The sequence below is a fragment of the Rutilus rutilus genome, assembly GCF_951802725.1.
Source record: "Rutilus rutilus genome assembly, chromosome: 3".
Lineage (NCBI taxonomy): Eukaryota > Metazoa > Chordata > Actinopteri > Cypriniformes > Leuciscidae > Rutilus > Rutilus rutilus.
The window spans coordinates 34,532,282-34,558,875 of record NC_140211.1 but is presented as its reverse complement, the minus strand read 5'-3'; positions in this window follow the sequence as shown (position 1 = coordinate 34,558,875).

Genomic DNA, 26,594 nt, shown 5'->3' with positions numbered 1-26,594 from the left:
TGCTGTCCTGTAAAGTGTGCTTTAAATTTTTGATTATAAAAAAACCCAGAGTGGCCCAATGATGGTAATGAGTGAATAGACACAGTGTGCTCTGTGATGCCCTTTTGCATTCTAAATCAAAGTGAGCATGTTCTGATGAATACCAGATGAGCTTTGGCATCTTTCAGCATGCACACCGCTTTAATTAATGCATAAAATGCTCTCTAGTGGTAAATGCAATTATTTTTGGCAAAATAGTTGCATCATAAACTCTGTGTTTTCATATTGTTCTGTTTATTAGAGAGCATAATTTATGTTGCTAAAGCCCTAAATGGAGGAAATGACAGATCAACGGGGAAAGGAAACCCCAGAGTATACACAACAAGGGCTGCACTGTTTGTTGAAACCCTGATATGTGGCAGTGAACAGTTTCTAGTGAGTTGTGGGGCTCAATCTGAAAGATTCATTGTGAGATATGCCAAAGAGGAGCAGAGGAACCTGTCAACAACCCGGAGAAAACCAAAGCAGAATGGTGCAAATTTCGGTGGACAGACCCTGAGTTCTGTCAGCCAGTATAGAAACTTCCCACTGACAAAGCTATGTCATGTCACAGATAATGAGAAGAAGATATTCATGGCACTCTGCCTAGGATCACAATCATTGCTTAGAAGGCTTAACTATTGAGAGGCATGAAATGATATAGGGTCTCTCTGTTTAGAGAGTCTGAGGGAGACAAAGATTTACAAAAGACAAGTATCTTTGCTAAGAGGCACAATAGAGGATTAATGTGGCTTGAAATTTAAAGTCTACTTTTAGAAGGAAACCGAAAACCTTCACCTGTATGCCTGTGAAACTAGACCAAAAGATTGTTCCAAACTGGAAAAGAAAGTAATAAGCACAGACAAGAATGAAAATGTGCCTTTTGTTTTATGTACGCCACTTAAGGGGGCGTTTCAAGTTTTAATGTGGAATTTTTTCCGATGTTAAAACAAATGTCCAGCTTAAAATGCAAAGACGACTATAAATAATCCATTAGGTTGAGTTGCCCTGAAAAATGCCCTGAACTCTATCATAAAACATGCTGTATGCCTTGAGTTTGTGGCGGATCAATCTGTTTGACTGACCAATGGCAGACAGTGAAGTGTTGGAGAAAGCTGATGATATTTGCAGTTCTACCAGAAAGACTCGGGAGATAGAATGATATAACAAAGCATATATTTATTAACAGCCCAGCAAGCAAATATTTATAAAATTCTTTGGCGTAGGCCCTGTCCGTAACGTGCAATCCGAGGGTAGCGGAAACTGCATTTCCTGCCTGAAGAAGAAGGCAGGGGCGCAGCCGACCCCCGGGAGGTATGGGAAGGGACCATCTTGGTGGAGGTGGGGAGGATGGAGGTAATTGGCAGCGTCAGCATCTGCGAACTCAGACATGTGTAAGTGCCAATCTTTTATACTGCAAGTATTAGCACGTGATTGGTTAGATGTGGAGGTAATAAGTGACGCAACGATTGAGTCTTCCTAACAGAACTTACGCTAAAGCTTTCATATCGGTTCAGTGATTCCAAAGACACCCTTTCTTTATTTCTCAAAAATGACAGACTGGAAGTCATTTATTTAAAATAGACCTAGTATGGCGCGGTGATCCGTACATTGATCAGCCCTTGAAAACCTACTATGTTTTTCTTTCAAACATCTTTGTTTGGATTTTTGTGTGTGGATAATCATTCATTCTACCATGGTGCTTCACAACCAAATTGAACACTATTGTATTTTACTTTATTATTTAAATTTGCATATAATAATTTCTCTTAGCTTAAATAAATGAAAAAAAAAAAAAGTTGGATACCACGTCTAGTGGTTCCAGACAAAGCAGCTTCGGCCATATTGTGTTTGTTGAATCCAAATTTTGCTGGGTTGTGCTCTTCATGCATGGCATGAATCAAACCAACAACCCTCCGATTACAAACCTTGAGATTTTCCCACTACACAACATTTACAGCCATTGGTTGGATGGGAGACAGGCTATGATGTGTACAGTTCATGAAGAATATGTTATTTTTAATATTTGCATTTTACTTAAAAAGTGCAACTCAGGTTACTCTGATAATCCATTTGAATGACAAACAAATCAGTGAAAGGGGATTTAAATAAAGACCATTTACAACACCACTTTTTCTACTCTTGTGACTTTCAGTCTGGACTCTGGACGGTAATCCATTTCGCCATCCATACAGCAGTGTGAGTGATGAATATGTCTCTCTCCAGCACCACGGGGTAGAATTATTGTCCTCGTTTTTAGCCTGTTACTTTTCACAGGCCTGCAAACAACACCCATGCAGTCGCACTGTAATTAAGCACAGCTGAGAACCAAGTTCTTCTTTCAGCATCTGTATCATAGCGCAGGAGAAGAAGGTTGGCCCGTGCCTCTTTACTATTCAGCTGTCCCTGCGGTGACATCTGCTGCAGTGGAAAAGGCAGAGTGTCTGGTCCCCGCTCTGCTGGAGGACTCTCATTACTAACACCATACTGCCACTATGCCTGGAGGCTGTGCGAGCTATGGAGGCCCCTGCACTCTCTTTCCCCTCTGTTCTTCTCTCCCCTTGCACCCCCTTCCGCTCAGAGAAGGCTGTGTCATCTGTGATGCACCATTAAGCTCCGTTGCTTCAGGGCAGAGCCGGAAAACAATGGCAAAGCCTGACAATCAAGTCAAAGACCCTGCTATTGCTGTTGGTTTGCGAGAGTAAACAAGGGACCCTCAAAACTTAGCTGCGGTAATTATGTGTCATCTTCCTGTGCACTGTTTAAAACCTTAACCAGAGTGAGCTGCTCCCCCAGGCTGACCTCTGACAAATATAGTTTGGCACCAGTAGAGAGTAATGCTCCCAGACAGGTGTTTCCTCCATTCCAGAGTTTATGCTTTTCCTGCAGAGTGATGCCCACCGACAGGGTACTCACAATACATGAAATGAATTAGCTTGAAGTTGAATTTAAACTATTTAGTGCGGGTGCAGATGCAGAACCCAGATAAACAAACATGTATCTCAGATAAATGGTTGAATTATAGATAAGCCATTTAATATTAATTGACTTCAACTGGGCCAAATTATTTTGCCACTGTATTGCTTTGGCAGGGCATCTGGAGTGATGCCACAATTCTTTTGATTATTAACTCTTTTAATTGTTTGTCAAAATTAGCTGTGTAGATTTTCAGCTACTTAGATCCACAATTAATTTGAGTATTAATATGAATTAATGACATTTACACTAGTAAAAAAAAATTGGGGGTCAATTATTTGGAAAAAAATACAGTAAAAATACAGTATTTGACATTTATTTGATGGCAAAGTGAAAGTTTGACCAGCCAAAAAACTCACTCGAAAAACATTTCTTATTATTATCAATGTTGAAAACAATTGCTCAATATTTTTGTGGAAACCATGTTTTTTTTTTGTTTTTTGTTTTTTATTCCTTGACGAATATTTTTTTCTTAAGAACAGCATTTATTTGAAATAGAAATCTGTATCAATGTAAAAGTCTTTGCTGTCACTTTTTATCAATTTAATGCATCTTTGCTGAATAAAAGTATTAATTTCTTTAAAAAAAAATCTTACTGACCGCAAACATTTGAACGGTAGTGTATTTATATTAAATTAAATTCTGTATTGATTAATATAATAATATCAACCCTCCAAAGACATGCATGATATATTTAGTTTATTTTGACAATGTGAAATATCTATACTAAATATCTATTCCTTATTATGATGGATTTTAAAAACTATTATGTGTAAATAAACAAGAGCAACAACAACAACAACAACAATATTAAAACATATATTTTTACACATTGCTTTTCTAATATAATGCACTTGCCCAACTGGCCATACTTGAATTATTAAAAGTATTAAATGGTGTGCCCAAGAGGACAGCAGTTGATCCATTATTATGCTAGCCACACATTGTATTATTTGGCCCTGTATGACTTTAGACTTTTTCACTCTTTGATTAGAGTCACGTCTCTTTTCTCCTTTTTCCCTGCTTCTGAAAGCACATGTACAGTATATTTGCAGACCTGCCAGTGGCTACTTGTTTTCTTACCACCCACTAAGTACCAGATGTTTCACCTTGTCAAATCTGAGCTTTCCCTCTTGCCAAGCCATCTCTAATGCAGGATGTCACCTTTAAAATTGAACATTTTGACTTAGAAGCCACGTTTTCAATTGAACTTACACTAGATTAATTGCATGGACAGTCCCCATGAAGCAACTTGGCTATAAGTGCTTTTCTCAAGGACATATTGACGGCAGAGATGGATTGTGATGTCAGTAACCCTCCAGTTGCTGGCTCACTCCCATTACCCAGCAGGGGAGATCTGTTTACAACTGGCAGTCCAGATCTAGGTTTAGTTCTAGGTTATGGCCATCTTTATCATTCCTTCTAGTTTTATTAATGATACCTGCAGAGTCAGAGTTCTTTATATCCATATACCTGAGAATGTGAGTGATGAGACTCATGCAAATCAGCCAGCTTCTGCCAAACCCCTTGTGAAAACATGGGAAGAAACTGATCTACCATGACAAACAACTCTAGTCAGTTCTTGGCTGTTTCCTTGAACTGTTGGAACTCCCACACTGTAGGTCAATCATTATCTATTACATGACTTATGAAACACATCTAGGACACTGCTACATTGGACTTCAGCCCTTCAGCCCAAATAAAACTCATTCTTCAAAGTCGTATTATTTAAAACATCCATTAACAGAATTTTGGCGCGAGCTGCACTGCTATGTAATTTTAATGTACTTTTTTCAGGAGTGCTGTTACAACAGTCCAACAGCACTGGGACTTTTCACCATTTGTATCATCCTATTTCTGTAGATCACATCATTATGCATGCAGGTGGGAAATATTACTATATTTTATGAGTGAGTCTTTGAAATATTCAACCAATTCATTCAACAACTGATTTATTCAGGAATGACAAACATGATGATATTTTAAGTCATTGAAGTCAGTGTTTTGAACCGGTTTAATCGTTTGAGTGAATGAAACGATTAAACCGGTTCAAAACACTGGTTTATTCAGGTAAAAAACTCTTCTCAGAACCCTTAGTCTGCTATAAAATAAAACTCATTCTAGAAAGTTAGATTATTTAAAATGGAATTTGTTCAAAAATGGATTCATTCAGGAGCAACAAATGTGGTGGTCTTTTAAGTCAGTGAATCCTTCACTCAACCGATTTGTTGAGGGAAAACCACTGGTTCATTCAGGTACAAAACCCCACTCAGAACTGTCTATTCTGCTGTGCCTTTGTTTGAAACTATTTTCGTTAGCTGAGCTGAAAAAAGACAAAGCAATTGGCAATATTATGTTGCCAAAAACAGTGAGAGTTACTCACTGTTTAATTCTTATTTATGGACTGTCGTCAACTGTTGTGTAAAAGCAATAAAGCAATATCACACTCACATTCATGCTGTTGACATGAATATCAGCTCGATTTGAGGGGGATGGTATCCCCCTTGTTGAAAAAAATTACAAAAATAATCCCCTCTGTAAAACCACCATTACCCCTTCAGTGTTTCCCACAAAATCTGATGTTTAATTAATAAATCTGGTGCACTTTTAGTTTTAGAGTTAAAAATTTTGATCTTCAACCCATATTCAGTGTGTAAATTGAACAAAGTCAGTGCATTGACTTGAACCTGAACTTTAAAGGGGACTCAAACCTCTTTTTAGTTGTGATATAGTGTCTCAGTCTACATTACACTAGATAATACTAATTATATTAATAATTAAGCCTGTTGCAATAATCAATATGTCAACTTATCGCACAATATATTTACACGACCTCAATCATTTTTGATGACGCAATACAGTATATCGCCCTTTATGTTTAAATGAAAATTAATGTCACCAACATTTTGCCGATCATGCTGTCATCTTGTCTGTTCTCAGTGTTGGAGGCGAAAGCGGGGCTCGGGCAGTTCCTTCATACACAGAGCGGTCATCAACAGGTGAAAAAAAGACGCCATTTGAGTTGTTAACATGTTTTCCTGACAACTACAGACAGTTCGGGAGAATAAGTCCAAATGGACTCAATTTCAAAGCCGCAATCCACTGTTCCGACAAGATTTCATCATTTTTCGCACTCTTTAAAATGTCCAAGAGAACGGTTCAAGCGTTTAAGTGTTTAAGGACATTCCGCTGATTTTAACACACACCTTACAGCTGCAACCTAGACACATCGGGCCCTATTTTAACGATCTAAGCGCATGGTCTAAAGTGCAGGGCGCAAGTTCACCTAGGGCGTGTCCGAATCCACTTTTGCTAGTTTAAAGATGGGAAAAATGGTCGGCGCGGTCAGACTCAGACATGGACAGCGTTAGCCACAGGTGACGCTCAGTGACGGTGAGAGCGGCCAAGTTGCAGCCGATAGCCTGGGCGGCGGCCTTAGTAGCTCTGAGAGCTAGGTCCGTCGCGCTTCTCAGATCCGTCACACCCTCCGCCGGATAGGCCAGCCTCGTCCAGTGAACGGAGAAGGTTAGCCTGGTAAATCTGCAAAACGGCCATGGTATGCAGGGCGGATGCAGCCTGACCGGCGGCTGCGTAGGCGCGACCAATCAGCGTTGAAGTAGTCCGGCAGGCTTTGGTAGGCAGACTCGACTTGGACCGCCATCTCGCAGAGGGCGGACACAAGTGAGTCGCTACAGCTTCCTCGACCAGAGGAACGGAGAGATATCCCCTGTCTTTTGCGCCGTCAACCGCGGAGAGCCTGGCGGAAAACGGGGCTCCCCACGACCTGGAGAGTTCATCATGTAGCTCGGGGAGGAAAGGAGCGGGCCTCGAAACAGATGCAGAGCGACGTCCCGGCAGGAAACAGCCATCCAACCTGTTAGGCGCGGGCTCCTGGGGCGTAGACCAGTCAAGGCCGAGATCCTCTACGGCCTTTGTGAGGAGGCGGAGAAGCTCAGCGTCGACGGAAGCCCTCACGCTGGATTCCTGAGTCGACGGGGCGGGGTCAGGGATGGATCCCGACCAGTCCTCGCTCCCGGACGCCAGGATCGAACAGCTGTCGTCCTCCGCGGCATCCCACTCCATCTCTCCGGCCGCCGCGGCAGCGGGGCGTTGGCCGTCGAGGAATGAGACGGGGGACTCAGAGAAAGAGGCTTGTGGGGACACCGCCGGCGAGTGCTCTTTCACAGAGGCTTCTGGTGGCCTTTGTGAGCGGCGCTTTTTACGGCGCGGCCCAGCAGGAGGCGTAGATACAGCGGACTTGATGGCGAACAAACCCTGTCGAGCCCGCAGGGTCGAGAGAGACAAAGATTCGCATTCGCGGCAGCCGCCGTCGGCGAGCGCGTGGTCCGTGTGTTCTTTTCCCAGGCAGGAAGCGCACAACTCGTGGCGGTCCCCGTCGCTGAGAACGGCTCGGCACGAGCCGCAGGACATGGTGGGCATTGAAAAATGCCTTTGCTCTTTTAGGTGAGAGAACGTGTGTGTCACAGCAGCGAACACACACGGAGCAGTGAAAGGATATGAGCGCCGGATAGCGCAGCAGGTATGGCGAGCGAAGGCGGCGAATATCCAGCCGGTGTCCTTGACACGAGCTCATCCCGCTGAGATGCTGTTCCACGGCGTTGCTTCTCAATCGAAAATCCAGCGAAGTCCTTCTCTGAAAGGAGACGAAATCACTTGTGCAACCTGGGCGAGGGGTTTTTATAGGCTGAAGCCACACCCCTTTTGCGGGCCATGACGACAGCGCGAGGCGAGCCTCTCATTGGCGCTGATGTCATGTCTGACGCACTGATAGGTTGCAGCAGTTGCCGCAGAGCAGCCAATAGGGGCGCGAGCTGCCTCGCCTATGTCTGCCTGCTGCAGCAAATGTGTTTTACATTCTAAAAATTAAGGATAATTTTTTGCTTCAGTTTTCTCGAGAAATGGAGTTTTCCCGTAGCGTAAGCTAAACTTACGCAACACAAGAGTACTCTCGTAAGAGAACTTTATTTTTTAAGGAATAATCACAATTTTCTTCCATGGTTTAATTTTAACAGTATAATGCTCAGTTGTGCAGCATGTTGTTTGACAAAAAAGTTTGTTTAATTTCATATGATTAAAAGATTACAAATTAAATTAATGTTGTATGTCTTTATGTGTTTTATAATTACCAGAAAATACACAACACACACACAAATTTCTTTTTTATTAAAATGGTTGTTTTTATGAATATACAAAACATCACAGACAATGACAGACAGTGACCAAGGCAGCTCTGGCATAATCTCAATAACACTTCTATAAATTACTTAAAGTTTCTTTACAATTATTGAGGTAAACATACCTGAAGTACTTTTAAAAAGTACCATTGGGTACCGGCACCGAAGTACTGGTTAAAATGTGAACGGTACCCAACCCTACTGAATATACTAGCCTATATTAATAAAAACATCACAAAGCCAGACAACTATTTCACCATTTATTTCCTCAAATGAAATACTGCCAAAAAAAAAAAAAAAAAAAAAAACAGACAAGTGAACAGTCTGGATGATTAGCTGAATATATTATTAGAATAGTTTCAATATACAAATAAAGAATCATAAAATAATTTCTTGCAAACATACATAATTTGTCGCACGCGGTCGGAGAATGGGAATCACCCGTCTGCTCAGTTCCCTCCGGCATTATATAATATCTTTTGCGGACCCATAATCTATGCGTTTCCTCAACAAACGCGAGATCCGAGCTACACGACTCTTTAGTGCTTAAGACTTTCTTCCCTCTAAAAGAAAAGTCAACAGGAGCGGAGCTAAAACTCTGATAGTGCATGTCAGGACATTTTATTAATGAACATCAGAGCTCCCCTCAAGAGCTGACTGTGTGTCACCTCCCATATATCTAATTAATTATTCATTTATTAATGGGACAAACAACACCAAATGAGAAACAATTCACACTGAGGGCACAGAAGCTGACTATGTTTGGTCCGGCCATCCTTTATAGTTTTTGTGGTACACCGTCATGCATTATGGCACAACGTTCCACCAATGAGTGATTTTACAGGTGCTTCAGATGCAATCACGCAGAGGCGTTCCCATAACGTTGCTACTTCCGACGCAGCGCCTGTTCCCTCAAAAGGGAACAGCTAATAAATCATACTAAGTGATGTGTTTTGAAAATGGAAACATTTTCTGTGATCTTTCTGGTTTCTGTGATGGGTAGGTTTAGTGGTAGGTTTTTGTTGTTGTTGTCAAATTCGATTTAAATGTCCAAAATATGTACATTAATAGCTAGTTATACACTGATTTTGAAACACTTAACTGCTTTATAATGTAACATTAGCAGACAGACACCGAATGCAGTAAGCTATGTAACTACTGCTTTCCTACTGATAAGTTGACGTGCTACAATTTCTTTTACAATGTTACTTTTTTCTGTAAAAGGTGTAGGCTTGTGGTAAGTAGTGCAAAGATGGTAATGTGCAAGGATGCCCACAGATTGCGAGAACATGCTGCCATTGACGGCCAAGGTAAACTTGTAAAACTATGAACTGTAGGGACTGCAGCATCTTTGAGGAGTAGCTTCTTTGAAAAACCAGCATTGAACTGTGCCTGATTGACGAAGCAGTCACTTGTGAACTGTGCAGAACAGACGGTTAAGATCGACATAAATTGCTTTGGCATTTCTGAATAAATAAACATTAGCCACTGTTCTCTTATATTAATGTTATTCGGAAGCCTGTGCAATGATGTAGTTTTGTGACGGTGGGCAGTGTTTGGGGTGGTGACTAAAGGCGGTGAATGGGTAGTTCTGACATCACATTTATACGGAAGACACAACGGCTCGTGAAAAGGCACAGCTACTTTATGCAGGCTGTGTGCATTTGTCTGTGGATTAACTGTTTTGAAACTTATATGGTAGTTTCATAGCCCCTTGACATCTGTTGTCATAAAAAAAAGCCAGGAAATTTCAGTTTTGACAATATGAGACCTTTAAAAAACATACTAAACTGCGTTGTTGTTTTTTTTATTCCAAAAATGCAGAAAGTTTTCTGTGATGGGTAGGTTTTGGGGTAGGGTTAGTGCAAGGTGATAGAATATACGGTTTGTACAGCATAATAATAATTATGTCTGGAGGGTCCTCGTAAACCACAAGTGTGTGTGTGTGTGTGTTCATGCACTTTAGATGCAGCAGTATTAAAACACTAACTACTTGATAATGAACAATTTGACCTGAATATGCAGCACAAAATGTCTTTAAAATGGCAGGCAACTCGAATTTGACATAGCCTACTGTCAGACACAAATAATCTTGTGTAAAACACCCGCCAACGCGGGGTTTGTAGATTATTCACCACGGACAAGATGACATGAACATCTTCTCTTTTTCTTTGGTATTTAAGTAGGCATTATGATTAATGTCTATACCTCTTAGATATATATATATAAAAATCCTAATCCCTAAAGTGCAAGAAAAAAAGAAAAAAAAAGGAACTGTAAAACTTACTACCAAGACCAGAATCTAAATCAATAGCCCAATTGCGATCAATCTGAAAACATGTCAGTAATAAGTTATCTTTCCAGGAAAATTACTGTGTGTGTTAGGGAAGATGTGTTGGGAAATTTCACACACACAAAAAAAAGATAAATAAATAAAACAAACACAGATTATTAATTGCTTCCCTAAAATTGTAATCAGATAATGTTGCTCATTATTTAATGGAAAAAGTAATTGCATTATTAATTTAAGTCAGTTATACTGCTTTTTAATTTAAAAAAAGGAATTTAATTACATTAACTATTAACTCTATAATCCATTACACTTAACATTATTGGGAATCATTGGCAACAGTTCACAAATCTGCAGCATATGCACACTCTAAGCAAATAAAGGTGCCATTTTAGCAAGTATCTTTTCAGCAACACAACAAAACATTATTTAAACATATAAGAATCTTCAGTTAAGTATGATAGTTTCACAGATACTTTTCATAAGAAACCATTTAAGCTCATTGCAATCTGTTTTAAAGTGCCTTGCTTAAAGGCACAATAGAATTCTTAGAGCAACTTGCCACAGGTTGCTCCTATGCCCTTATGCCACTGTATTGTAGCACCAGTGAGTTCAGTTTTTGCCCCGTGGTTCATTTTAATTGGATATTTTATACGACATGCACAGTTGAGCTACTTCATTTATCAACTGACACACAAAGATGTAATAGCATAATCCCTGGAAGACACCACTTACCAAGCCATGCACCCCACTCTGAAGCATGTAATCTCTCTCGAAGAGGAGAGGGTTCCTTCTTGCCAGCATATTATTAGCAGGAGAAAGCTTTGTTTGAGGAAAGCAGAAGGGAGCTAGGCATTAGGAGAAGCATGCTGATGTGGCTGTCATTGCTTCGTTGTGCTTGCGATGTCTACATCTGGGAGCTTTCATGAAAATGTGCCCATGTAAATGGCAATGGGAGTGACAGGTCTAATGAAAATAGGACAACATGCATGGAAACAACCCAGTGCTCACAGCATGTGCGAATCACAGGGTGGCGAGGGAGGCTGGATTGAAATCTAAATTAGAGGAGATTGACATCCCTGAAGGATGTGTTGATAGAGTTGTGTTGATGAGTGTGTGAAAAAGAAAGCCTTGGAGGACATTTTTTGAAGGGGACATATGGCTGATTCACTTAAATCCCACACACTGGTTTTTACACAGCGTGGGTGAGGCCTGAACTTGTCACTGCTGGAGAAACCCACAGTGGGAAGAGAGGAAAATCAATATTTGCTCTTGGCAACCATGTCTCCAGCCCATGCCTCCAGCATGTTCTGAAAGGACCTTTAGAGTCCTCCACTATCCTTGAGATCTTTCTAACACAGTGGCTGAAGGAGTGCAACTTCGACCACCATAGTGTTGAGATACATTCCATTTTAATATTGAAACTAATATTAGTCCATAAGTATTACTGCGTTTGAAAGCCAACACACATTTTAGGGGTAGGCAATATGACCCAAATCACGAAATGAGTAATTATACAACTATATGGGCCATTCTACAGAATTGGTGCAAACTGCTGTCCGACAAACAAAAAACACATTTAAAAAGCATTTAAGTATTAAAATTTTAGATGTTTGCTAAGATCCTTCTAGTATCTTTTGAATCCCACAATAATATTTAAAATATAAGTAAGCTTAATATATATAAAATCATCATTTATTGGGTACTTTCCATTGGGAGGTGGCTGTCCCGTACCCTAACCCCTAAATTTCAACTTGTGAAAATGATATTGAAATGTTTTTTTTTTGTTTTTTTTTTTTAAATATCTGTTTGATTTATTTTATAAAGTAAAGTAAAAATATATATATATATATATATATATATATATATATATATATATATATATATATATATATATTTTATATTTTATTTTTAAATCATGAAATTTTATGTAAAAAAATGTGTCCCGCATTTTCATGTCACTACTGAAATAGTGTGTGTTTTAGTCCATTGGCTGAGACTGATTTTAACCACACCCCTACATTTTTGATCAGGAGATATTCCTGTGTGCCTTTCTCTCATAACCTCTTTTTCAATATAGATAGGTACCATAACTTCGAGGGAAATGTGTTCAAAAGTCTGAAAATCTGTGTGTAACTTTAAGGAACATCACTACCAAACACCTTTTTCTCTGCAATTAAGCAAACTTTTTTGGCTGTTATTCCATAAAATTGTGTACAACTGTTCAGAACTGTGTTAACCATGTGCGGATTATCATCTTTGAACTAGGCTCAAAAGTATCTCAAATTGTCACTACCGAAACAGTCATGACCAAAACATGTGGTGATGTTTCGGTTGTGACATCATGTTTTTTTTTAGTGTTATTCGATAAAATTTTGTTTTTATGTGTGTACAACTGTTCAGAACTGTGCTAGTTAACCATGTGCTGATTATCATCGTTGAACTTGGCTCAAAAGTAGCTAAAATTGTCATTACCGAAACAGTCATGACCGAAACATGTCATCATTGTTGTGGTAGTGACAAAAGAGAACACATAATCATTTATTTGGGTGAAATAAACAAAACTTTAGTACAGTTATGCAAATCATTAGTATCTTAGTATGTTTTAGTAGTGTTTTATATGTGAGTTAAAATTCTGTAATATGATGTGGTCGCTACCAATACATTACTGTCACTACAGAAAATGTGCCATCACGACCGAAACATGGATGTTTGGTCTAAAATAAAGTATATTGAATAATCAACTAAGATGCTATTATAGTGTTTGGTTCAATGCATATTCAAACTAATGAATCCTTAACTTTGAAATCAGTATGATTAACTTAATGCCTTTTACAAAGAAAGATTGGGTTCAAAATACAACAAATCTTATAAATTACACTTGAAATATTGTTAAAATTGTAATTGTTATTGATTTACCTGTGAAAACTTTTTTTTTTTTTAAATAGCAAAACATATATTTACAAGGTAGATGTAAACAAAATATGAATAGGTCAATATAAGCCTTCTTATTAAATAATTATTATTGTGTTTCGGTAGTGACAATTTGGGGAGAGGAAAAATATTCCAAAACTTTCTGAAAATACAATATGATAATTAACTGCACAATATTTATTATAGGTGCTCATTATTAATAATGGTTCCTATTATTATCAGTGTTAAAATTATTTTGTGGAAACTTTGATAAATAGAAAGTTCAATAAAAAATTCATCTTTGGTAATAGCAAAAAAAAAAAAGTTTCTGGAGCAACAATCAACATATTAGAATGATTTCCGAAGTATCATGTGACACTGAAGACTGGAGTAATGATGCTGAAAATTCAGGAATAAAGCCTATGTTTAGTACATGTACTGTAAACGTATACTCTTGCCCATGCCAGTGTTTTTACAGCAATTATTCACTGAATCGAGCCCGTTGTTTGTGTTTGGAGCTCCGTCGAATTGATTCATAATCCTTGATTTTCTTCTTAACGCTCATTTACAAACTAACATTTTCTATTTTTACAGCGTGTGAACATATCTCCGATACTATTCTCTATAAAAAACTATCGGATTGCTTTGATATCGCTACTTATATCCAACTTTCCGAACTTCCGCTACTAGCCTTAGCCCGCTAGCATTGCACGCGTGGTCTCGCCTATCGATCGTCTTATTTACACCCGTATCACTGAAAGCTATAATTCGCCATTATAGCACATCTGCTATAATGGCGAATATATCGGATGTGTGTCTAATGTTACCTTTGAGTGCAGGTGAGGATATGTTCGAGCTGCATTCTGTGCAGTTGGAGTTGGAGTCGGTGGACAAGCAGATCCGCGACCTACTAGAGAGGCAAACCGAGCTGCGAGATCGGCGATCAGCGCTTGAAACATCACGCGCCGATGCTCACAAGTCAGTGGTTAGTAACCTTTTGACTCCGACCTCGTCTACTCCGTGTGTTTCTCTGCACAGGACCCGAGCACCCAGGACGCGATCATCCCTGGTTTCATTCACTCCGGCACCGACACAACACCATGGACCCTGGGTGATTCCACAGCGGAAGACGTGAGCCAGGACCAGAGCAAGGGCCTCTCCGCCCCTCCTGGTCTTCGAGATCTCCACCCGGAACCGCTTCTCCCCTCTTCGCGAGACGGAATGCGACGCTGTGATCATCGGCAATTCCATCGTCCGGCATGTCCACGCTACCTCAGGTAAAGGTAAGATGCGCACTCACTGCTTTCCTGGTGCTCGTGTTCTCGATGTTGCTGCGCAGGTTCCCGAGATCCTAAACGGTGACGAGCGCGTCGGAGCTGTCGTGCTGCACGCGGGAACGAACGACATCAGGCTCCGGCAGACGGAGGTTCTGAAGAAGGACTACAGGAGCCTGATCGAGACGGTACGCAGCACATCGCCTGAAACAATGATCATCGTGTCTGGACCGCTTCCCACGTACCGACTAGGACATGAAAGGTTCAGTAGATTATTTGCTCTAAATGAATGGCTAATGTCATGGTGTAATGAACAGAAACTGCTCTTTGTAAATAATTGGAATCTGTTCTGGGAGCAACTAGGCTCTTCCATGCTGATGGCCTTCACCCCAGCAGAATCGGAGCGGCTCTTCTGTCGGACAACATCTCCAAGACGTTACACACCATATGACTAGTAAGTCAAAGTCCAAATCACAGTCTTTGCTGTCCCAACTTAATTGATATAAGTACCAATGTAGAACATTATATAGAAACTGTGTCTATTCCTCGTTTAGTGAGGTCAAACATTAAATCTACTGTAGGATCTAGGAAAAATCGAATTGTGATTAAACCAGAAAATCTCAATATTAGTGAACAAAAATTTCTAAAGCTAGGTCTTCTAAACATTAGATCGCTCACACCTAAGGCGGTTATTGTAAATGAAATGGTCACAGATAATAGTTTCGATGTACTTTGCCTTACTGAAACCTGGCTTAAACCAAATGATTATTTCGGTCTTAATGAGTCTACTCCACCAGGATACTGTTATAAGCATGAGCCCCGTCTGATTGGTCGTGGCGGCGGTGTTGCAACAATCTATAGAGATATTCTTAATGTTACTCAGAAAACAGGTCACAGGTTTAATTCATTTGAAGTACTTGTGCTAAATATTACGCTCTTTGATGTAAGAAAGAAATCCCTATTATCTCTAGCCTTGGCTACTGTATATAGACCTCCAGGGCCCTATGCTGATTTCCTAAAAGAGTTTGCAGACTTTCTCTCAGATCTATTGGTCAATGTTGATAAAGCATTAATTAATAGATAGATTCTCAAATAGCTTACCTGATCTATCTCAGCTGCTCAGTGAACCCAAACAAACAGATGAACGAGAGGAAATGACTAGCACTACACTCTCAGAAAAAAAGGTACAAAAGCTGTCACTGTCAGTACCTTTTCAAAAGGTACACTTTTGTACCTAAAGAGTGCATATTAGTCCCTCAAAGGTACATATTAGTACCTAAATGGTACATTTTAGAACCTTTTTGAAGGGTACTGTCCCAGTGACAGCTTTTGTACCTTTTTTTTCTGAGAGTGTATGAGCACCATTTTCTCTAGTACATTAGACATTGTTGCACCAATTAGATTAAAAAAGGTTAGAGAGAAAACTAAAGCACCATGGTACAACAGTGCTATGCATGTTATCAAGAGAGAAACTCGTCATTTAGAGCGTAAATGGAAACAAACTAATTTAGAGGTCTTTAGAATCGCGTGGAAAGACAGTATGTCACATTATAAAAAGGCCCTAAAAGCAGCCAAGGCTGAGCATCTCCGCAAACTAATAGAAAATAACCAAAATAATCCAAGGTTTTTTATTTAACACCGTGGCTAGACTAACAAATAAACAGACATCACCTGAGCAAAATATTCCGTTAGTGTAGTAGTAATGATTTTATGAATTTCTTCACTGAGAAAATAGAAAGCATCAGAAACACAATTGTAAATGTACAATCTTTAATGGTGTCTTATGATTCAGCCTCAATTAACGCCCCTCAAGAACAACTTCAGCGCTTTACAACTATAGGACAGGAAGAGCTAAATAAACTTATCATTGCATCTAAACCAACAACATGTTTATTAGATCCAATACCCACTAAACTACTGAAAGAAGTGTTACCTGTAGTGGAAGAGCCTCTTCTCAATATTATTAACTCGTCTTTAACTTTAGGTCATGTTCCAAGAATATTAAAGTTGGCAGTTATAAAACCTCTCATTAAGAAACCACAATTAGATCATAATAACCTAGCAAATTACAGACCCATTTCAAATCTTCCATTTATGTCTAAAATACTAGAAAAAGTTGTGTCCGCTCAATTGTGCTCTTTCTTGCAAGAAAATGATATCTATGAAAATTTTCAGTCAGGATTCAGGCGCATCATAGCACAGAAACTGCGCTCGTTAAAATTACAAATGATTTACTTCTAGCTTCTGACCAAGGCTGTATCTCAATACTAGTTTTACTCGATCTTAGCGCTGCGTTCGACACTATAGATCAGTGGTTCCCAATTCCAGTCCTCGTGACCCACTGCTCTGCACATTTTGTATGTCTCCCTTATTTAACACACCTGAACCAGATCATCAGCTCATTAGGAGAGACTCCATGAACTGAACTGAGTGTGTCAGATAAGAGAGACCTACAAAATGTGCAGAGCAGTGGGTCACGAGGATTGGAATTGGGAACCACTGCTATAGATCACAAAATACTCTTAAATCACCTACAAAATTACACTGGTGTTCAGGGACAGGCATTAAACTGGTTTAGATCATACTTATCAGACCGCTACCATTTTGTCTGTTTAAATGGGGAAAAATCTTCTAAAACGAAGATAACGTCAGTAAACTATGGAGTGCCGCAAGGATCTGTGTTAGGCCCTCTATTCCCAATATATATGCTGCCACTTGGTAATATAATAAGAAAACATGGAATTAATTTCCACTATTATGCTGATGACAGTCAATTATATATTTCATCACGACCAGATGAAAACACTAAATTATCTAAATTGACAGAGTGTGTTAAAGATATAAAATACTGGATGACGTGTAATTTTCTGCTATTAAATTCAGATAAAACGGAGGTATTACTTATTGGTCCAAAAAACTGCCCACAAAACCTCTTGCAATACAACTTTAATTTAGAAGGATGTCCTGTTACGTTATCCACTACAGTAAAAGACCTGGGTGTTATACTAGACCGCAACTTGTCTTTCGAAAATCATATTTCATATGTTACAAGAACAGCCTTTTTCCACCTTAGAAACATTGCTAAGCTACGTAACATGCTATCTGTTTCTGATGCAGAAAAGTTAATTCATGCATTCATGACCTTGAGACTAGATTACTGTAATGCTTTATTAGCTGGTTGTCCTGCGTCCTCAATAAACAAGCTACAGTTGCAGCTGCTAGAGTTCTTACTAGGTCAAGAAAATATGATCATATAACACCAATTCTATCATCTCTACACTGGTTACCTATTAAGTTACCTATCAATTACAAAGTATTGCTACTGACCTATAAAGCCCTAAATGGTTTTGCTCCAGTGTATCTACCGGATCTTCTATTGTCCTACAATCCATCGCGCTCTTTAAGATCACTAAATTCGAGGCTTCTGGTCATTCCTAGGATATCTAAGTCCACTAAAGGAGGGAGGGCGTTTTCACATTTAGCTTCTAAACTCTGGAATAGTCTTCCTGATATTGTTCGAGGCTCAGACTCGCTGTCCCAGTTTAAAACTAGATTAAAGACGCATCTCTTTAGCCAAGCATTCACATAATACTTACCTTTTATACTACAGTTAAATCGGATAAAATGCATTAATATTATGAACAGCAGCTATGCTAATTATTTCCCATCTGCTTTTCTGTTGTTATCTCGGGACGTTAGTCCCGAGGTAAATAGAGTTCGTCAGCTCCAGTTTGTATCCAGCCTCTCATGGAGACTTCAGATGCCCCAACACCCGTGAAGAGACGACTCGACGCCTGTGAAGAGATGACTCGATGCCTGTGAAGAGACGACTCAACGCCAGCGATGTTATGCCCTAAATTAATACATGATTAACTAACTTTATATTTCTATGTACATTTCTGAAATGCACTTTCTGTAAAGCTGCTTTGAAACAATATGTATTGTGAAAAGCGCTATACAAATAAATTTGAATTGAAATTTGAATTGAATATAAAGGGAACCTATCATGCCCCTTTTTACAAGATGTAAAATAAGTCTCTGATGTCCCCAGAATGTGCATGTGAAGCTTTAGCTTAAAAAAACACACAGTCTTAATAGTTAATAGTAAACAAACTTGGCTATAGCTGTCCTTGCCGTTTTTAACCAGGAAACTTGTATTTATGCTAATTGTGAAAGAATGTGAGGGCATCATCAGTAAAAACTCCAGTAGGGGTTCAATCTTCAACTGGCTGGCAGGAGCCGCCACTGGCATGTCACTTGACCTGTCAGTGGCTGGCTGGCAGTCTGCCTTGGCAAGTTTCAGAAACCATTTATTTTTGGCAGTTTTTGTGTTTTGTGTTCCTCCCTCTCTAGCTGTATGATTGATCTTTTGGGGCCAGTTATCCAAATTAAAGCAGTCAAATGGCCCGTGATCACGACTGGTTGCTTGCTGACGCTTTGCTGGACGCTCAATCCAGCCAGCCGCGGTTGAACCCCGTATATCGCGTTGTCTGTCACTCTCGCTGCAAGGAAATACATTGTTTTCTTTTTATGAATTGTAATCTCATGCATTTATTCTTTTGTATGACTGTCGTTTTAGAGAATTTTATCCCAATAAAAGCAGTCAGATGGCCCTAATCACGACTGGTTGCTTACTGACGCTTTGCTTTATACATTCTATAATGTGTTACTCACTGCATTTGTCAACTGACTAGACAACTAGACAACAAATGTTAACTCTACTTAATTACAGCCCACAGAACATTTAGAAAAAAAAAACGGAAATAAAAACTTGGCCTTTTCAATTCTGAATCAGCTCTGAATCTACCATTATAGGCTGGTTGTTCTCACACACTGCGGACACGCATTGGTGTTCAAACACCTTATAAAAAAATAATTTTGCATAATATGTCCCCTTTAATGATTCTGTGTTGGCGAATGGACACTGAAAATGCAGTCACTTCTGATTCTCCTTTTTTAATCTGAGAATTTAAGTGTTTAAGCGTTGTCTGCAGCTTGATTTGTTTTATGGATATCTAGCTTTTTCAGGAGGTTATCATGTGACAGACAGGACTTTTGATGCAAGATGCTTCATAATGAGGGATGCAGTCAAAAGACAGGAACTGTCACAAGCGTATAGCTGCTCAGAGAGGGCTGCTCAACAAAAAAACTTTTTCCCTCTGGATAAGTCGCTTCTAACACTTCTTTGTGTGATTTTGTGAGGCTATCTGAAATGGCTGATGGAACTTTCTGTTATCTCCTACCACTTGAAAAGCACTGGTGACCTTTTATTCATACAGCATGATGACTGACTTCTTTCTTTTTTTAAAGAGGGGATTGAAAAAGAATCCCATTTTCCTAATGCATTATTTTGTACCAGTATATTTTCTTGCTTAAAGGCTGATTGCAGTCAGATAATCAGGTGGTTTGCCTTGGTTCCAGGGCTGCTAGTATTGCTGACCACTGTTACTTCATTAAAGTATCAAGCAGTAGAATAAAAACAAAGGCAGGAAAGGTTAATGTATTCAATTTTCTTACATTGTCCATTTTAAGGGGAGTGTATGTGCGGGAGTATACTCATCTCTTGCACTCACCTCTACGCCTCATTTGCATTAAAACACAATTGACTGTTAAACAGTTTCATTATTATACAAATGAAATTGGGTCCACAACAAATTATCGGAATCCAGACAGTCCTGGACATACAATACTATTGTGTTGAACAATCTCAGTGGACTGTCTGTGTTTCATTCAGCTGTCAGTACAAGATTTTCAGTGTATTTGATCTGTTCTGATTTCTTCTACAGAAGAATGTTTTAATCATGAGGATAGATGACAGTAAATCTATATTTAAACAACTGCTTTAAAGATGCCATAGTGTTGACGATATGGATATCCAAAAAAGAGTTAAAAGAATACCTGCTTCAGCTATTCAAAAGCAATAACGTCAATGAGAGGATCTTATTTGTGGTTTAAATCCTCACACCAGTAATTCCATGGCAGTTCCTCAAGAAATCTGATGGAATGTTCTTTGTTTTATGTCAGCAGAAATCTTAATGCTTCAGCCGTAAATCTTTAGAGCATCTCCAACAATTCTGGCTGACTCAATAAACCAATCCAGCATCTGCGACAACACAATCAACAACAGCATATCGTAATGAATTTGTAAAATGATTGTGTAAAAGTTATTCATGTGAAATCACCACTATGGTGATTAGTGTTCTCTTTGGCTCTGACTCTTTTCCTTTTAATTTATTTTCTCCTGGCTGGTGTAATAGTGTTACAATACAACATAATCGTTTGCAATACAACTGGGTACATGGAAAATAAGCTAGACTTATTGTCAGACAGCCAATCATAACTTGCAGATTGCACTATATGTGGCAATATCATGTGTTCAGAAATTTAAACCAATATTGTGGTATGCACCGTTGTTATTGCTGGTGAACTTTTATTTAAAAAATATATATATATTTTTTTTTTATATATATATATAGCTTTTACTTTAAAAATCTTGATGTATTAACAGTCCTTACCTTTTAAATTTAAAGGGTGTTACATTTTAATTAAATGAAATACAAATTGTTATTAAAGTTGATAAATTAAATTAAATTGACATTTATTCTAATATATTTCTAACCACTATTATGGTAATGGTGGTAATAAATGTAACAGTAAGTGAAAAATCTCTATAATGAGATGTTATATTTTATTTGTACATACCAATGTTAGTTAATACACAAACTATAATCAAACACGGCATATATATGAGGGATAGGCATTAAAGGAATAGTTCACTTAAAAATGAAAATTCTGCCATCATTTACTCACCCTCAAGTTCTTTCAAACCTGTATGAATTTCTTTCTTCTGCTGAACACAAAGGAATATATTTTGAAGAATGTCGTTAAACAAACAATTGATGGACCCTATTGAAGTCAGTGGGGTCCATCAACATTCTTCAAAATATATTCCTTTGTGTTCAGCAGAAAAAAGAAATTCATTCAGGTCTGAAACTCGAGGGCGAGTAAATGATGGCAGAATTTTTATTTTTAAGTGAACTATTCCTTTAATAATGACAAGGACGGCTGTGTCAGACACATCAAGACAAACAAGGTGATATGGAAATAGCCTACATGTTTTAACCTCAAAGAGGCACTTTAAATTGAATAAATAACAACATTGTATGTATGTATGTATATATATACGCTCATAATAGGCTTACCATAGTGAAACACGGTAAGACAAAAATGTGTTTTGGAAGAAGGATTGATGATGTATTGACTCATTTAAATTTTGTTAATTTTGAACAAAAAAGTGACAGTGTACTTTAATGAAACTTTCTGTTATTTTGAGAGGATGCAGATGATTGAACTGTGCATGCTTGATGGCCCTGCCTTTAAAAAGCATATAGTTTGGTGCATGTTAACTGTAGTGGATGGAGTAGAGTAGTTCTGTGGCCACAGGAGATTTACAAAGTGCTTCTGAGCTGTGTGCAGAGTTTTCAACATGCCCTCGGAAATTACCGTGCAAGGACTGCCTTTAATTGTGTGTTTTAGTTCATCTTAAACTCCAGCTGAGTCTCTCCAGCACCCTCACTGCTCTAATTAGTGTACAGTGAATGATAATTTACTAATGTTAATCAAAAGAAACCATAAAACATTTTTCTCCTTCTTTCCATTTGGTTTTCCTTCCATTTCCTTTCACATGTTTTATGTGGCAATGGATAACAAACACCATTTACTCGTGTTTGTTTCAGTGTGCATGTGGACTTAAAGAAAAAGAATGAGGTAAAACTGTACGTGCTGTTGATTGATTAATGATTGATTGATTGATTATAATAAACACACTGGTTTTTAGCGCAAATAGTTTTACCGTTCGTTATTTTTGCAGTTATTTACCTATGGTGGCTAATGAATTGGAATTCTTCACAGGAAATACATTTCTTCCGTGCTAAAAATTAAGGTAGATGCCCAATTTAAACTATTGCTTTTTGGCATGTTCATACGGTCCCAACAATAGTGTTGGTGATTGCTCTTGTAGAAAGACACAGCAGCTGGCATTTTGGTATGATAGTCCTCCTAATCATCCGCAAGCTGGCATCAGAGGCCTGTCATCTCCTTATGCAGCACAGACACAGCTGGCAGCACCTATCAGAGAGGAAAAGCATATGAATTACTTGATTACTTACTGCTGTTAACCACACGGGAGCGGTTCTATTAATTCATATTTCGCCTCCTCACTTAGTACTCCGCTATGGTTAAATACCACTTCTGCATGTCAATGGTTGCCATATCTCACCCTGTAATCTAATATAAGAGCCAATGTGCCACCTGTCTCCACTGGTCAATCGGGATGAAAACTGCTCTGCACTCAAGAATATAACCGCTCTGAAAGCACATTTGGTGGAAATTATGCCTAGTGCATTGCTGTGAAGTGAGTTGATGATGCAAAAAGTCTGTTCCAGTGAGGTGACATTAGGCTTCAGACTGCGAAAATAGGCTAATCTTAAGTTTGCGCGCATCCATATGCGGTTGCGTCAGATATCATCTCGTGAGGTGGCGTTAGTTAGATTACATCTGTAGTGTGTGCTCCACTGTTTCCTGCACATGCAACTGCAGACATGGCACAAAGCTGTGATGACCAATTCACAAACAAATGAAATGATTCTTTTTAGTAAGTAAGTAAATGTTATTTATATAGCATATTTAAACGAGGCAAAGCTGACAAGTTCCAGTGCGTTGCATATCTTTCCCCGCGATGCTGCCAGGGCTAGACTCTGGCTGCGGGCGGTTGATTGGCCATCAACCACGGACACATCTAAACTATGTGTGTGTAGCAAGCATTTTTCTCAAGAGAGCTTCGAGAACTGGAGAATGGTGGACTTCGGCCTTGTTCACCAATGCAGGTTGCGACTTGCGAGTGACTTGTGACTTTTCTATCCCTTCAGAGGTGTGTGTGTCTAAAATGTAACCCAGATCGTTTTACTTGCCTGTTGTTAAATAAGCACTCGTTATTAAAATTTAGATATTTCGATAATACCTCAATTGTACGGAACGTATGCTTAAATCGTGCAAATTTCTATGTCACTGTCCATCTTTATTATGGGGGTTCAGGGGGCGCGTAGATCTAGACCTTCATGACCCTTTAAGGTGTCCCTGACTATAAAGCATTATGTAAAGTGAGTGCACTGGGAGCAGTGAGCCCATGTGGTGAGCCTGTAAAACCCTGATGAGTACTATCCTCCTCCATCACACAGACGCTTTGTGTCATTGGCTCTCAACAGTGGCCAATCTGCTTGTAATTACTCTCCTCTGCTGTAAGGCTCTCTTCCTGCTTCACCATGGCTAAACTGATTAGTAATCTAAGAGCTAAATTTGATCGGTGGAGTTAATTGAAAAGAAATGATCAGACATTATACAGAGTACAACAGCTGTATAGAGAGTTTACCCTGGGGACTCGGCTTCAAAAAAGACACCAAACACGCAGAGACATGTCCATCATGTGACTCATAGGTAATGCCTCAAGAAGAGTGACACGGTTGGGTCTTTATCTTATTCACGAGATGGCAGCTCCTGGCTGTTTGCAGACATTACAAAATTACTCCACTTGATCCCACCAGAGCGGCTGCATTACAAATAAAACCAATCGGTGAGTGAGCCATTCTCTTAGCAGCTTTATGCAATAAGAGCAAGACCACAATGCTAGATTAATTCACTCCCCATACATCTAGTCCTCCAAGCTTGATTGATTCTGTTAGCTGCTCATGGAAGTGATGGCGACAGAAAATCACACTGTCATTTCTTAATCTATATCTTTTGGCTGAGCTTCATCTGATATTATGTCATTATAATAGTCCACTGTTGTGCTGTGCCAGTGCCACATACAGCATCCCTTCTAGTTTATTATGATTTCTTGAGATGTAGTAAACACTTAATGGAAGCCTACCATGCTTTATAGTGCTGTATGCTGTTGCTCGGTGCCTGCATGCCAAAGTTAAACAGACTGGAAAATAAGAAATGCCTTCAAATAATTCAAAATGACCTTGACCAGCAGCTCCATATTTGATAAATGCATATTGCTGATAGCCTGGAACGAGGACACGCAGCGATGAGAGGAACGCCTGCTCTTGCTCATGAGTGATATGCTAGGAGTTTTTCAATTTGAAAAATTACCAGACATTTAAATTCAGAATTTAGAGAACTTTCCATTTGTAGTGATTGCATTGTACGTTAATTTGAAACATATTAACATAAAATATGTAGGGATGCACATAATGTTTATGATAACATATTTGACCATGTCATCTTTTTTTTTTTTCTATTACCCATGAAGAATCTATGTAAATATCTCAGTGGCACATATTTAACATATGATATTTTCATATAAGAGAGACTCCAGGGTAACACTTTATTTTAAGGTGACATACATGTACTTAGTAATAAAAGTAAATTATGCATAACTACAATTAACTAACCCTAAACCAAACCCTAACCCTAACTCTATAGTAAGTACATGTAGTTAATTATTATTACTCAGTACTTATTTGAGTAAGTACAATGTAACTATGTCACCTTAAAATAAAGTGTAACCAACTCCAAAAACCAACCAAAACATTCAGGAAAAACACTTTAATTTGAGAAGGTTGCTTCTAAACTTACAAGAAATTATAGTTTCCCACCTCAGGCCCGAAGTATCAGGTTGGTAAACACTAGAAAATCCAGGAGATGTATCCCTCGATATTCAGAATCAGATTATTGTCAAAATGTTTTCTTTTTCTTTTTCAATGGACAATTTTTAAACAATCATATGTGGCTACAGCTTCCTAAAACAATCATGCATTGTTACAAAGCTTAAGCGCAACATTATTTCATGCCATTTATCTTTCAAAACTTGTTCTGCGCAACACCATTTAACCTTGTTACAGAAAAATAGGCTGAAGGTGAGAGCAAAATAGCTAATGGCTATAGTGGTCTTAACTGTAAATATCATTGCACAATTTTCACAGTCAATAGTTATTTAAATAATTTATCTGTGCAAAAACTGATCCTTGGATTTCACTGGTGATCACTGTTACAAGGTTGAAGAGACATGCAAATTGGCCAATATTATGATATATTATATTATGGTCTGTCAAAAGAATCTGTCAATGTGAAGTTCAGTATTTTTCCTGTTATAAATAATATATACTGTATGTTCCTTGTACAATACATCTAATGCAGATTAAATGTCAAGGTATTACCCTTTTAACAAATCATGTCATGATGGTTAGAATTTTTTTTTACCAATCCAAAATTGCATGTAGCCATCATCCTATCACTGTGAGCCGACAGATGAACAAGTTCTTTATAAGTCAGAGGGTGAATACTCACATGATGAATAAAGTGGCATAATCTGACATAATAAAAGACTGAGATGTTCCCTTCCCCTGTATTACACTTACCTCACAGACGTCACAGCTCAATGTTAGATTGTATTCCATATAGCCTGTTGGATTAACAAAACATGGCAATTTTAATAGTAATCTACAGATTACAATGGCAGAGATCTTAATTATGATGAATTACAGTGAGACTTTGTGCAAATTTGTTCAGATATGTTGGTGTCTAAGACTGTTAATTCAGTAATTACTACACTGTAAAAAAAAAATTTATAATAATAAAAAATAAAAAAACGATTATTGGACATTTTACAAGAATTGAACTTTCTTCAATTGGTCTTTCCTTTTCAAAATTTCACCTTTAATCCAATGTGTTAATGGACGTTTCTTTGTCATTATTGATGGAATTTACTAGCAATTTATGAGTGAAAATAGTTTCAAAGAAAATGCAATTATAGTATAACACCATTTCCAAAAACTGTTCTGAAACCTCCAGACACAAGGTCAAAGAGGTAGAACAGATGAATGAAGAGCAAAAAATACAAAATAGTTCCTAAAGTAATCCAATAGA